General features: G+C 36.9%; 1 protein-coding gene across 5 annotated transcripts in view; it reads left to right on the top strand.

Annotated features, from left to right (window-relative positions):
* LOC115209833 (CRAL-TRIO domain-containing protein C3H8.02) overlaps nt 1-14,846 on the top strand; it is a 166,408-nt gene that overhangs the window by 51,491 nt on the left and 100,071 nt on the right. Inside the window, exon 1 of one of the 5 annotated variants that reach the window (XM_036501327.1) lies at nt 10,485-10,603. The exons of 3 other annotated variants lie outside the window; for them this stretch is intronic. The gene's annotated coding sequence lies outside the window, so the exon portion shown is untranslated. Of the gene's footprint in view, nt 1-10,484; nt 10,604-14,846 lie in introns of those variants that run through there. One more of the 5 variants, XM_036501329.1, reaches the window with a different exon arrangement.

The following is a 14,846-nucleotide window of genomic DNA, read 5'->3' on the forward strand; positions in this document are numbered from 1 at the left end:
TTTTAATCGCTTCAATTTGAGCAGTGAGAGTTTACAGCTGATATCACGTGCTTACCCCCCCCCTCATACAATTAATCAGAGATAAATTAGTCTTCAGCGATTTGAAATTTCTTTTAAGATGTCATATGCTCTTAAGAAAAGGAAAGGAAACAGCTGCAAAATATCACTAGAAAATATTCTCAAGCGCGCACTCACACATTGCTTTCTTGTTTTCCATAAAGTGTGTTACTGTAATGAATCTATCCCAGCTCTTCGATGCGGTTATGAGGGATTCCTTCTCTCGGAAAAAAACTCCTGTTTTCGGGAGAATACTGGACCTGTTGTGTATTAATAGTTAAACTATTTTAATATTTTCTAAATTGATATTTATTCACATACACAAATTGATAAAATATACCCCGCTCTTCAATATTGGCAATCTTTTAACTAACCCTTAGATTTGGAAGACTAATTCGATTCTGATCTGAACTCTGCTCTATCCAGTTATACAATGTAATGAATCTAGACTGGCTCTATACTGACCCTCCACTCTCTCATTTACTCTGTTATATTAAAGACAATGAAAGAAGACATGAATTATTCTAGATCAATTCTTCGCAAAGTGAACGATTCTGACCCTTGGGGGCGGAATTAATACGGATACTGGGTATAAAGGGCATGATAGATGTAGTGTTTGCCTTCATCTCCTATTTAAATATCAACTTTTATGCAGCATTTAGATGAACTGCTAGTTAGCTGCAGTCATAACGGCAATAACAATGACAGCATCAACAAAATAATATACTTCGAAATGTCAATAAGTAAATAAACCCGAATGTTTATAACATTCGTTTATTGTACAGTATTGCTATATAAAGTAGTCACTCGTGTGAAGCTACCATCCAGAACTAAATTACTCTACCCTAAGATTAAGAGCCAAAACCAAATTACTCTGCCCTAAAATTAGGAGACAGAAACAAATTACTCTGCCCTAAAATTAGGTGTATGTTCACTAAAAATGGGTCGTTAAATTGTAAACAAGGAAAGGTTGAAAAAGAAAAAGGCTGATAGTTAAAATGATTCTTTATTGCCCACTAGGGGCCAACATAGATGGGGAAAGCACAATCTGATTTGGGGTCAGATACACGATATGATTTCAACATAAAGTTACGTTTAAAAATTAAACATATAATTATATAATCGAATGATTTACATTAAGCAAAGGACAAAAACAAATGGACTGGTGTTTGGGTTCAGCTCCGACCCCATGAGCCCCAATCCATCACCGATACCTTTCCAAGACTCTTTATGGCGTACTCACTCGGTTACATCCACTCGCAACACTCGTGCTACATACTTCCATCTGTCATAGAACAGACAACTCTTCTCCAGCCTCACTTTCCTTTTCAAATGAAAAGCGAAATACCTTTGTAAGGCGAAGTCAGAGATTAAGCTGCCTGCCTTTGTTCCTTTCATCCTTGTCTTCCATACCACCTCTTTCGCTATTGCTATTACGATGAGAAAACAATTCTTACCTTCATTTGACAACAATTCAGCTGGGTCAATTTTTATAATTGACTCAGTCGATAGCTGTACTCTTCCTGCACCAGACAACACATAGAGCGTCTTACAAGTGGCTTCGAACCCTTTCACAAAAAGTGGAAGTGCTGTCTTTTCGGGCAAGGTAATGATCGATGCGATGAACACATTGGCCACCTCCACCTTCCCTTTCAGGGATAGCCACCGCCATGACCAGGTCTTGACTAAGTAGGCCACCCTGCTCGAAACCTCGGCCCAGTTCTTCTCTACCTGGAGATCCGGTCCAAACCAGACCCTTAGCAACTTAACCGGCCCCTCCGTCCAGCGTCCTACGACGCTGTCTGTAGGTATCGACTTGCCTCTCCAGGTGCCGAGTTGTAAGCCAACCGATTTTTCCAGGTTAACCTTTGTTCCTGCCACCGTCTCGTAAACCTCAATAGCCTTGCCTACTTCTTGTAGGTGTTCCATTTTGGTCACGCTGATGGTGATATCATCCGCATAAGCTGAAACAAATTCTCCATATCCTGGTTCTCTCGGGATGCCACTCAACCTTTGCAGTAATGACTCGAGAGCCATCACATACAAAAGTGGTAAAACTAGACACCCTTGACGAACCGAGTGTTTGATACAGAACGGTCTTTACATTCATTACGAATGTGGTCTAACTCACCACATTGGAAACATCTAGGTTTTCGCCCCTCAACAATGACTATGAGGGCTTCCGCCCATATTTCAATTTTTTATGGAATTTTCCCCGGAATTTTGGGTTCTACTTGTATGATCATACTGATGGTCTGTCCAGACCAATTTGTTTTCTGTGTAACTGAAGCCTAGAGGAGCGTAATTTTCTCCTCCTGGTTCATTATAACAGTCGTCACAAGCCACATGGGATCTATCTTTGGAGGGATTCTTCCAATCCTTATTCTTTATATTCTCATCCCCATGTACATGGAGATGAATGCTACATCTTCTGTTTTCAGTGTTTCCACCTAGTGGTATTTCGCCCTTTCTTCCTTTTTTATCCTCACCTCTATCGTCCCGAATTTCTTCCCTCTTATCGATGTCACACCAAATAGGTTTTAAACATTTTTCTATTTTCTCTTCTTATATCTCGTTGATTTTCCGACTTTTTAAGTCTTGCAAATTATCATTTTCCCCCCTCTCCTCTTGTAATAGTTTCTCTGGTGGTTGAACTTTCACCACGTTTCCATTTTTTTAAAACATTGTGTTGTATTTTTTAAAATTCATTTTTACTCGTCGAGAGTTACCGGGTTCTACCCCCGGCTGCTGAGGCGAAACTTTTTTTCTTTATTTTCCTCCTCTTTTTGCACACTAAGTGTATCAATCATTCTCTTAGATACTATGCTTTTCTTTTCTTTTGTAGTCCCATGCAGCAGACTTGGGAGCTCCTCTTGTGTGTTCGTAGGAGATCCTTCTGTTGATTTTGGCATGTCTTCCAACATGTTCTCCATGGTTTCCTTTGGCTTATCGCCACACGACATTTCTTTCTTCAACACAATAATTGTAGTTATTCCCCGCAACGGGGGAATGAATAATAAAGGCTTTCAACAAGCAATATACACTCTTTGGTAATAATTCAACAATGTTAACAATTCAGTATAACAGATAAGATAACAAGGTATCAACAAGGTAGTCAGAATGAAACACAACTCACAAGTGGAAACACACACAAAACCAAACCCAAAAAACGGGGGTGGGGGGTGATAGTTAAAATGTTTGTGAAGCATTGTTCTAGAGATAAACAAATTCTATATTGTATTGCTTATATTCATTCATATGATAAGGTAATGTTTCTTCTATTTTCTATCAGGTACAATCGTTAACTTTTTCGAACTTTCATCATACTCTTTTAGTGTTCGATGTAAATCGTAGGACAAAGGTTCGAATTCTGTTGGTGTTCAGTATTCTCTACAGCATTAACCTTCCGTATAAAGAAGGCGGCGAGCTGGCGGAATCGTTAGCACGCCGGGGAAAATGCTAAGAAGCATTTCCTCCGTCCTTACGTTCCGATTCTAAATTCCGCCAAGGTCGACTTTGCCTTCCATCCTTTCGGAGTCGATAAAATAAGTATCAGTTGAACACTGGGGTCGATGAAATGACTTAGCCCCTTCCCCGATATTGCAGCCTTGTGTCAAAATTTGAAACAGATCTTCCATGTAAAGAATAGTGTTAAGGGTTTACATTTAGATAAAGTTTAGTATTCTCTGTTAATTCTATTCCCCTCATCAGCAAGAGCACATTTCAGCATCGTCGGCACAGTTCACGGCCAATTCTATTTATTGTAGTGAATTCAACACTAGAATTGATCTATTGATTCATTTTGTATGAATACTTCTTTCAGACATGTGCGCAATGTCACAAATCTTGGCAGAGAGAGTGGGTGTAGGGGTGTAGTAGCATATAGCGGTATTGATTTAAATGACCCCACGTTGTACATTACTAGTACGTATCCAAGCTAACGAGGAAACTACTCGCCTTGCTACGAATAGAAGCCGAATCTCTTCAAACCACACCCTACTGTCTTACAACAGGAAGGGCACGTTGGATAATGCAACTCCAGATAAACGAAAAGGAGCGATGTTTCGTATGTAATCCAGTTTTTCCAAAACTACTGAAGTCGGCAGAGATCGTCGTTTGCTGGAAATTTGATAAATAAAAAAAAATGTTTTCTTAAAAGTCAAACAGAAGTTATATAAATTTGATGTAACAAAATGGTATTTGTAAGATCTGAATTTTGTAAATTGTTTTTGCTTTATTTCATTATAATTGGTTTAATTATAAGGTAAAATATAATAATTAGACAACATAATACTTTTGAAAGAATTTAGCAAATAGCGTAAACAGTTTTCGCCAATCTCAGGAGGATTGCCGATACACCTTATAATATGCATTTATGAAATAGTTATTATACCAGTTAGCTATAGTTCCTCGACGGACACCGACTAGGTCCAAAACTTGTTTGCAGTTAGCAGCTGCCCATCAATAAGTAAGCTTTACGTGGTAAGACAATAGCATATGGGACCAAGAGAAGAAAAAAATTGTCCAATACTTTGATAATACCTGCATCTACAATACCTCCAAGCTTTTGCATCTGAACATGTGTGGTGATTAACCAAACATATTGGTTCATTACAGCAAACCGCTGAATTATGTATTTGTCCCAACGATGCTTGAAAGTTAATGATATATATCATGTACGACATAATTCTTACCAGTTAACCAAACTTTCAGTTTCAAAGATAAACATTTTAAAGAAAAACATTCATCTCATTGCCGAATTTAGTCGAGTACTACTGAGCATTGTTTTATTTTCATTTTATTATGATGAATTTTGCTGACTTAAGTAGTTTCACTCTTAGGATCACAAAAAACGAAGCACCGCCATGAAAATATAACATGGCCAGAACTGAAATGTCATTGATAAAGGGTTTTGCTTGACCAGGACTTACCTGGGGACAAAACAACAACAAATAGTACTTATATTATCGATCTAGTTCGATGAAAAGCAATCCAGTTCTGGAAATTAAAACATACTGGAAAGTAGCTAAATATCACAAGGTGTTTTGTCCAATGCTCTACCGATTCTGCTATATACGATCATATATTGATAATAATATTTTCTATCAGAGGCACAAAGGCCACACATTTTAAAGGGAAGGGATAATTAATTATATTGATTTCCATTAACTGATACTTATTTTATCGACTACGCATCGATCTCGGCAGGATTTGAACTCTAAATGTAAAGAAAGGAAAGTAAATACCGCAAGGTATTCTGCCTGACCATCTAAATATTATCTAATGCATCATATCTCTTAAAATACCAAGTTTGGATCCTATAAATTTAATTCAGAATGTAAAGTAGAAACATTTATTTTGCTTGATAGTCGATATTAAATACTTTGAGTTTTAATTTTTCATAGTTAAATTTATCAAAATACCCAACAGCTATATTATTATTAGTTTAGTTCAGTTTAATGGGGTTGTTAACGCGTGACTGCAATGATTGAGTTTCGCAATAATTGATTTAGCCATCATAGAAATAATGTCTCAAAATCGAAAAAATAAATGAAGAAACACATCGTAAACAAAATCTGAAGAACAGGTGAACTTTGAAAATACACTGGATTTTATAGCTTTGTCATATAATTTGTATGAATGTTAAACTGAAATCTCTTGTACAACGAAGTGATTTCGGATTTGGATTTGAAGCTAGAATAGAGCTAAAATCAATTAGTCCATGAAGCACGTCAGTTAGCGGTACCATTTGGAGGTGAATACACCTAAATGGTATTAAAATGTTTATAGTGTCACTATGAGTGTAAAACAATGTGGTAGCTCTTTCAGCTCGGTAGCTTTGTTTTTTTTTTTGTTTTTTTTTTTTGCAGATTTATGAAATTTCACCAATACTCATACTGAAGTACTTCTGTGCATGATGACTCCAACACATATGACATCGTTCATATATCTAGCAGAAATTAAAACTCCATTTCGTCTCTAATGACCACAGACTGGATTAGGAGCTGCGAGAATTAAAGACAATTCTGTCTGGGGATTCTCTAGCCACAGCAGCTGTGCAGCTAAGACAACAAATAAAGAAACAAGATCTCAGTCAAACATGACCACCAAGCACCGATCAAAATGTCATTCCCGACACTGCTACCAAATTTCTCTATTCCTTGTTGACTGGGGAAAACCAGTGTACAATTCTCACAGAAAGGGTCAAGCGTCTTGCTACTTCTTTTGGAAGTGACCTGGTGTTTGCTGTTACCTGTGGCAAAACAAAGCCACCGAAGCACATACTTCTGCCATATGCTGTGAAGTCTCTTACAGGAAACACCGAATTGATACGGACACTGAATCGCTTTGGACACAGCCTTTCTTACTCACAGATTGAAGGGATTGACACAGCCCTTTACGTTCAGAAGTTGGAAGTTTCGGAAGATGGCACATCACTACCCGGAAACATCTACCCAGGTGTATTCACAACTGTAACTTGGGACAATATTGACCGCCTTGAAGAGACTCTTAGTGGTAGAGGCACCTCCCACAGAGTCAACGGCTTCGCCGTCCAGCCTAAAGTTTCAGGGCTCATGCCACAAAATGTTGTGTCTATAGTTACCAATTCCAAGAAAAGAAGCATTAGTTCTCCTCCATTGTTGCTACAGATTTATAATGATGGGCAGCGAGTTAGACCACCCATAACTGAGACACTAGAAACCAACAGTGACCAACAGGTCGAAAATGCAAAAAGAAAGAACCATGTTTGGCTTTTGACTCGGATGTCTGACCCAGGGAACCAGACAACAAGCAGTAAGACAGGATTCAACATCCAGACTCGCAAGGATGTCACAGTTATCTAGGACACAGTGAGATACCTGCCAACTATAAATGCTCCTGCAACAGACATGTCCACTGTGAATAAAGTACTGGAACAAACTACTCGAATCATGGATTCCTTGCAGCTCAGCAAGATAGTTTGTGTTTGACTAAGTACTGTATGCCAAGGAAGCTAAAGTAGTGTGGAAAAAAGACAAGTATAGAAACATAATCATCAGAATGGGAGTTTTCCACATAATTAGTAACCTCCTTTCTATTCAAGATTCAAGGCTCAGGGATAGTGTGTTAAAATCAGGTGTCACAGCAGATTGATCAGTGGCTGGGATCATGGAAGGTAGCATGTACAAACTTGTGTATGAAATATTAATGAGGCTTGCCTGGAAAGGGTTCTCCCATTGATAGAGGATAATCATGCAGAAGATGTGCCTCACCTAGCGGAAACATTGAAGGTCATAGTCAACTTTCAAAGCAGTGCCAACCAGATGTCCTTCCAAGAGGTTCTTGGAAATGAGTCCTGCACAAGGATCTTGGAGCTGTTTTAGACCTACCCCGAATCCCTTAGATGCGTGTAGTCTATCGGCTTTATGGTTGTCCTACATAGACATGGTGGAGATTATGCTTGGCTTAATACGAGCTTCCAGAGAAGGTGACTGGATCCTCCCGCTTGCATCCATCCGAAAGATGATCCCATGGTGTTTTGTCTATGAGAAGGTGAACTAGGGTCAACTCACATATTGTGTTCAAAACCAGGACATATTAAGTAATGATGTTGCCAAGAAGATAGATGGATTGGTCACGACTGCAAAGTTTTTGATCAGTGATTAGGTGGATCCGTACGTACTGTGGATGAAAACAACAAGAAACTTCACAGATGTTGCAGTAATGTTAGTATAAGCTTCACTAATGAGGTCAAATATATTGAAACATACCTGAAATTTCCACAGTACTGCTAAAGATCAAATTTATTCCTCTCAGTATTCCATATTTAATAAATTGTAATTAAGATTAATTAATTAAAATCATGCTCCCCTGCCTTTTTTGACTAAAATTAGTATTTAGGGAGTAGTTCTCATTTCTAAACATGTAATTTTTAAAATTAACATTTCTTCATTTACTACATCGAATAAGTTATCCAGCTTACTATTACATTTTTCATGCATTAGGCGTCTATAGGTGTTTCTCCTCCCCAACCAGACATTCTTGTATACATATAGTTCATTATATTTCAATAATTATCTGGTTTTAAATTGGATGATTTTTGATAGATCATAAAATTATCTTTCTAATGTTTCTATTGAAATACAATTAGTTGCGCTTGGGAATTTTTGTAATATCAAAATATCTAATTGAATACTGGCTGTAATCATAAAGATATCCATTTAATTTGAGAGTTGAAATAAGCAGGCCAAATAGATTTGAAACATTTAAAGAAATACTCTCATTACTGATTTACACACACACAACTATTCACTTAATATGCTGTTTATACATTTTCTAATATAATGATGTCTGAACAGACGTATTAGCAATTTTTCCTTGGCACAATGTACTTCAGCTATATTATCAATGTACCCTTCCTTTTTTAATACAGTAGGGTGTAACATTAGGGAGATTTGACTGCTATTTCTAGCAGATCTTGATCTGAGGTTGACTTTACCTTACACCTTTCCATTGTCAATAAAATAAGTCTCAATGAAATGAGTACTGGGTTTGATTTAATCGTCCGCATCTTACTATGAGATGTATGGCCTTTGCCCACGCCAGAGATCGATGTTATATTTGAAGATAGAAAAGAAGTGTTCATGGCTTTACAACCTCTCTCTATTCTTGTAAGATTCATGCAACTGATTTTCAGTTAGATTTTCTGCCGCTTGATGTCCATATGAAAACTGTAGATAGGGAGTTCCAGATGGATACATGTAGTTCTGGAGATTAAGTGAAATCTAGTAGAAACGACAATGGGAAGCAAAATTAATCAAATTCATTTTAGAAGTGTGCAGCTTGTTAGTTTACAAGCTTAAGAACTGTTGCAATATCAGAAGAGGAAACAGAGGGAGGATACAATGCATCGAAGGGATCGTGGTTGAAGTGTGCTGTAATGTGAAGGTTTGTCAGTTTAACTAACTGACAAACTTTCACCATTTAATAGCTACTTTTGGGTGATGCAGTCTACAATTTTCAAGTGTTTAGCAAACTGCAACGTTTCATTGAGTGCACTTTTAAAGTGCTCAGAGTAGAAGTAACCTTGTCTTCTTTGGGATGCGGCTTAAGTAACGTTGTAGGTATGTGGCGCCTTGGGAGAGTGGTGAAATTTGAAACCGTTTAGCCTTTTAACTTTTCTTGTTTCAAGTAATTTATAATTTCCTGGCTTTATTTTTCATGCATTTTTGCTTTATATTTCCATTGGTTCTTTCACTGATTGTCTTCAGGTGTCGTTTTCCTATATATAAATTCAATCCTAAAACAACCAGCTGATTGAAACCAAATGTTGAAGACACACGAATAACGAAGTTAACAGTACATAAATTCTAAATTATTTCTACGGTATCTGTTCTCAAATATCCGGATACGTAATCTAATTTCGCTTTTGAAAGACAATTCGACGCCAAACACAGAAGTGTCAGGTTCATTATTTTTCTTTCTATATTAAAGACAATTTCGTAGAATATTGTGCATGGTGTCATTTTAAATGCAGTACATTCAGAGTAGCTGCTGAATAAATTATTTTTCGCTAAATCATTTGAGTAATATATTTCAATAAATTTCTTTTTATTTTATTTTATGGCTACAGAACAATTTGATTTCAACTCTATTTGAAATAAAGAAGGTATTTATGGCGTTATAGCAACTAAGTACGGTCTTAGTAGGACATTTTGTCATTCTTATAGTAATAGAGCTTTAGTTGGTCATCCCATTCAAAGGGATGTTACTGGTGTTTTGTCTTTGCAAGGATAACTAAAATACCTCTCAGCTCACATTCGAACCACCTCTTATTTTTTTTGTATCACTACTCATATTTGTAATCAATATTTTATTATTATTTTTTGTTCTCTGGCAGCTGCGTCTCGTCAAAAAGATGGACAGAAAACTGTTCCTCATCAATCTTCTAATCTCTTATGTTTCGTTACTACATTACACTCTGGGATATTGCTTCAACTGATAAGATAAATGGTATTATTAATCAGGCTCTAGCGAGTGAATGAGTTTCCTTCCTGTAAGTAAAAGCAAGGATTTAAAGTCTGAAGCTATTAATAGCCAAACTATCCTGGGCGATTTCTCCATACTTTTTGTAGGAAAGGAATCAATGATATCATACAACACACAAGTTCCTATTATTTGAATTTTATGCATAATTTTATCTGTAGCTAATGATTACTTTTTTTTCTTCAGTTCCATGCATAACTTGACTGCAGTTTTCATTATCAAAATTCACATATTTCCCAATGCCTTTACCCGACACTGAACCCTAAATGTAGGAAATTATAATTAACGAAATAAAATTTCTTAAGTCAATAAAGAAACAAACATAAATAGCTAGATAAAGGAATAAAGACACGAAATTTGTTTCTCTTTCGTGATTTGAGTTGGGAGCGTAGGAATGACGTTTAGGAACGTGCTACAATTTAAACAAAGTAAAGACGCGCGTAGCAATATCAACAAAAGCGAACTTCTATATTTTGAAATATTTTTCGTTACTCACGAAAATGGAGGTACTCTTACACAGGTAAAAAATCAAATAATCTTATTATTTAGATTTACTGACTGATAACCATTTTTCATTATATTCCGTTCAGTAATGATTACAGCATTCGTTCTCTGTCTATTTTCTGTTTCATCGATATAAGGAATACCGAGAAAAGTCTGTTTCTTTTTAACTCCTTATTAACCCGCATAGTTTCTGTATATCTACATTTTAAAAATATGCTATTTTAATTTCCAAATCAAATTATTAATATACTTATTCGCAAGAAACAGTTACAAATAAAACATAATTTTTGTTCTAACCTTTTCCATACTCGCATCCAGCTTGAACTATATGTTGATGAGGCAGACTGTGGTATCTATTATAATAGATATCCTGTAAGAAAACCTAAAGTCGGTTCCTATTCAATATGTTGAATTATTGTAAAATGTTGTAATGCAAGGATATATTAATAGTCAATCGGACGAATCTTCTTCACAACTGTTTGCTTTAATATTTACGTTATACATATTACCCGAGTGAATAAAGTACTGGGTTCATAGGTCGTGAGTTCATTCCCCGTACTGTTATTTTTATTGTTGCTTAACCCTTGTCCGTTCTCAAAGTTGTTTATTACTGACCATCTCCTCTTCTTTTTTTCAGGCATACATTATCCAATATGTAACTCGTTGATGAGTTACAAATAATGTTTTAACTGTTCTATATTTAAGAGATGAGGAATTATGTTCATTATTTACAATTGACGGAGATTTGTCCTCATCTTGTTTGTTGTTAACACAATATTTCGGCTGATACACCCTCCAGCCTTCATCAGGTGTCTTGGGGAAATTTCGAATCTGGGTTCTCATTCCTAAGGTATTTTCCGATGTGATTATTATTGTTGTTGTTATTATTCAGGTCACTGCCTGGAATCGAACTCGGAATCTTGGAGTCAGTAGCCCGCGCTCTTAACCACTACGGGCATATGGCGTAGTGGTTAAGAGTGCCATCTACTAACCCCAAGATTCCGAGTTCGATTCTAGGCAGTGACCTGAATAATAATAATAATAATAATAATAATAAAAACTTCGAAAAATACCTTAGGAATGAGAACCCTGGTTCGAAATTTCCCCAAGACACCTGATGAAGGCTGGAGGGTATATCAGCCAAAACGTTGTGTTAACAACAAACAAGATGACAAATATCCGTCAATTGTAAATAATGTTTTAAATCTAAATAACATTATTTCAGTCCACTTGGTTTCTTGGCTTTCAAAAGCGTATAAATAGTTTTGGCGTTTTCTTTTAAATATTCTCATGTCTGGAGAAAAAGTGCACTCCTCATATCATGCGGTGAGTCCCTTTAGATTTGAATGAAGTTTGTGGAGTTAAGAGATTGCTGTGGGTTAATATAGACATTAAGAAGTTACGGAATTGTGTAAACAGGAGCTGAAGTTATATTAGATGATTTTTTTCGGAACATCACATTAAATGTGATGTTTTGTATGTGCGTGAATTTATAATGACGAAGGAAGGAAGTCTAGAAGACACATTAGATAAAATTTAGTTATAGTCGTTATTCTTTTCTACTCTAGGCACAAGGCCCAATATTTTTGGGGAGGGGGCCAATCGATTAGATCGACCCCAGTACGCAACTGGTATTTAATTTAAAGGTAAAGTCGACCTCGGCGGAATTTGAACTCAGAACGTAGCGGCAGACGAAATACCTATTTCTTTACTACCCACAAGGGGCTAAACACAGAGGGGACAAACAAGGGCAGACAAACGGATTAAGTCGATTACATCGACCCCAGTGCGTAACTGGTACTTATTTAATCGACCCCGAAAGGATGAAAGGCAAAGTCGACCTCGGCGGAATTTGAACTCAGAACGTAGCGGCAGACGAAATACGTATTTCTTTACTACCCACAAGGGGCTAAACACAGAGGGGACAAACAAGGGCAGACAAACGGATTAAGTCGATTACATCGACCCCAGTGCGTAACTGGTACTTATTTAATCGACCCCGAAAGGATGAAAGGCAAAGTCGACCTCGGCGGAATTTGAACTCAGAACGTAGCGGCAGACGAAATACGTATTTCTTTACTACCCACAAGGGGCTAAACACAGAGGGGACAAACAAGGACAGACAAACGGATTAAGTCGATTACATCGACCTCAGTGCGTAACTGGTACTTATTTAATCGACCCCGAAAGGATGAAAGGCAAAGTCGACCTCGGCGGAATTTGAACTCAGAACGTAACGGGAGACGCAATACGGCTACGCATTTCGCCCGGCGTGCTAACGTTTCTGCCAGCTCGCCGTCTTAGTTCTTATTGTTTAGCCGGAACCAACACGTCTTTGTTTAAAGTACAATAATGTATGCCGACAACATTATCCTGGGTACACATTTTTTTTTCCATTTTAAGATAAGAAAGAGGAGATTAAGAAAATTCAGTAAACTTTTACTATTACATACTCACATTGACGGTGGCTTTGCCTAGAGAACGGCTGATTTCCGACGGTTTTGATGGCCAGATTCATTCAAAAATACATAAAAGTTCCATAGGAAAGACATACATTTTACCTTTAATGTGAGGTGGTGTAATTGCAAAAATTTACTGATTTTGCTGTTACTTCTTACAGGCGGCACAATCACCGAGATACACTAACTATTTAGCTGTTATTTAGCCACAAATCAGCTCCGTTAGAGCAACTCTCTGATCAAAGGTGTTCCTGCTATAGTCATCCTATCGCTTTCGTATATTCAAGGTTGAATTGGCCAATGTTTTCTTTTCCGAGACGGTAGTCTCTAAATTCTTGTGAAAGAATTCAGAGAATGTCTACCAGCAAGCACCTAATTCGATTTCAAATAAAACTGCAGTACAGTTTGAATGAAATTTTGTATACAAGATGCCTTTTAGTAGATTTTGAAAAGTTGTTAGAACTGAGTTCTATACATAATGCACTGGAGCAACAGCCATCCACTATTAAATTTCATCTATTTTCAGATAATGGCTCAGTTCCTGCGGTAGATTTTGTATGATCCACTACTCACGAACGAAAAATTTAGCCCATGTTTGTAATAGATCCAATTTACATTAAAAGGGTACAGCAACTAGCTTTAGTTTGCTTTAAATAAAAGAAATAGTACCTTACAAAGCAGGAACAAGTAAAAGCTTTTGTCCTTTTGCAGTTACCACAGAACATAACTTTTCCGTATCATGTTAGCAGTGCATGATGTGTATCGTTTTTAAAAAATCTTTTTCTCAGAAAAGAATTCTGTTCCCTTCATCCGCTATAGGGCCTCTGAGACGGGTGGAAGGAAAGTATCTCCTAACCCGAATGTATGCAGTGTATAACTTTTTTCTAATTCATCGGATTTCTTCGTAACTTTCACCTACACATTTTGTAGCTTATTCTTGTATTGTCTCGTCACCTCTTAAAACAAAAGTATTATTATTGTTGTTATTACCTTCAAGCTATTCAGATCGTAAACACCGATACTCCATATATGTACACAGTCTTTCATAAATTTATCTGACGGAAGTTGTTGCTATTATTGCTTAAGACATTCTCGTGAAAAGGTGGGTTTAAAAACTGTCTTCTATTAGGAGTTAAAGAACAATGATTTTTCCCCCCGCAGTCTGCCGTTAGCAATTTAACAATTGAAGATAAAAGGTGGTGAGGAAATAATCATGACAGCTGCAGTAGCGTAACTCTAACGCTGTCGTCTGGATTGTAGTCATTCTTGTTAAAGCGAAGCAGTGACTTTTTCTGAAGATTTCGTCTGAGAAATATAACTCTGTCAGCACCAGTATCATTATGATGGAACAAAGCAGTGATGCAGAAAACGACAACGGAGAGAAACATCATCGAATATATAAACCCACACATGCCAGCAGCAAAAACCGCATAAACGATAATGACAAAAACAAGATAAAGAAATAGAATGTTGTGTGTGTGTGTATACAAGAATGAAAACAGTGTCTTTAAGAAGCGAACAAAACACCAGCATTATTGTCAACAAAAATGAAATCGTAAATCACCACAAAAATGCAGTAATATGTAGCCCATACAGAAGATCCATCCACCATTTAGATTGAATACCCTCTTCAGCTCAAGAATAAACAATATGAGTTTATTGAAGCTTTATAACGTTCGGAATCTTGGAATGTTAGTGCTTCTGTAGCACAACATTCACTGCAAAACAGTTACCTATATAAAAACGAAAATAACGTCACAGAGTGGGTAGAAAACAGTATAGGTTAGCCGAAACATTGTA

The sequence above is a fragment of the Octopus sinensis genome, linkage group LG3, assembly GCF_006345805.1.
Source record: "Octopus sinensis linkage group LG3, ASM634580v1, whole genome shotgun sequence".
Lineage (NCBI taxonomy): Eukaryota > Metazoa > Mollusca > Cephalopoda > Octopoda > Octopodidae > Octopus > Octopus sinensis.